This window comes from Pongo abelii, chromosome 8 (assembly GCF_028885655.2).
Source record: "Pongo abelii isolate AG06213 chromosome 8, NHGRI_mPonAbe1-v2.0_pri, whole genome shotgun sequence".
Lineage (NCBI taxonomy): Eukaryota > Metazoa > Chordata > Mammalia > Primates > Hominidae > Pongo > Pongo abelii.
In genome coordinates, this window is record NC_071993.2 from 4,331,418 (window position 1) to 4,332,786 (window position 1,369).

Here is a 1,369-nt window from a genome sequence, read left to right on the forward strand (position 1 = left end):
TTCAAGGCAAGAATGCCACTTTTAAGATTTGCTTCGTGATCATCTAACACATTGGCTGAGCATATACTTGGCTGTCAATTTCATGATATCTGTTTTTGGTGGTGAGGGGGATTCTAACCAATCACTGCCAGTGAAATTCTCTTCCAAATGTAACAGTCAGGAAGCCAGTTGTTTGGTGCACTGAAGCTAGGTTTGAGTCCTCCTTATTTGTCAAGAACTAATAAAGTATATGATAAACCCTGCAAATGGATTGCAACATCAGAGTCCATGCTGCAGATACAGCATTTCAACACTTTCAGGTGCCATCAATTATTTCCCCAGATTTTGGAATAAATTACATATTGGCCTCATGTTTTAAACCCATGAGGTTAAAGCAAGTATTCAGGTATAAATAAAACTGGTTACTTATTAAAATGTGCTTATTTGTGTGTTAACGTTTCAATTGTGAAATGTAAATTCACGAGGACACTTTTTTGTCTGCAATGTTCTCTACTTTGGCCCTAGAATCATCCAATCCCCTTAAGTAAGCACATACATGCACACACACACAGGCACACACACACACACGCACATGCACAGGGACATGCACACACGCACACACATGCACGCACGGACACACGCACATAAGCACGCACACACACATGCACACACACATGCACACGCATATGTACACACACTCTAAGTTTTATACTTATCCACCTCTTTATTTATTTATTTTTTTTTTCAGACGGAGTCTCGCTCTGTCGCCCAGGCTGGGGTGCAGTGGCACGATCTCGACTCACTGCAAGCTCCGCCTCCCGGGTTCACGCCATTCTCCTGCCTCAGCCTCCGGAGTAGCTGGGACTACAGGCGCTCGCCACCACGCCCGGTTAATTGTTTGTATTTTTAGTAAAGACGGGGTTTCACTGTGTTAGCCAGGATGGCCTCGATCTCCTGACCTTGTGATCCGCCTGCCTCGGCCTCCCAAAGTGCTGGGATTACAGGCGTGAGCCACTGCGCCAGACCGCTTATCCACCTTTCTACTGCCTACCATTCACCAGCTTGGAACTCTACCTCAGATCTTCCTATTTTTAAGCTCTGGCTTCCTTTCACTGTCTTCAATACTATTCAAGTCCTGATTACTGTTGATTTCTACACACATAGAAATAATCTTAGCAAAACCCGGACCTCTAATTTTTTAAAACTTCTTTCCTCAAAGATATCCATCCTCCACCTCCTCCACCCATTCGCCTCTAAGTTTATATCCTAGGCCTGTCATTAACGATAATTCCAGCCCCTCCACAGTCTTTGGTTTCGGCATCCCAATTCCTTGACTGCCGATTCTTTAGCTCATTCCTCTCTAGTGTCTCCATGGCAACAGTCATCCTTT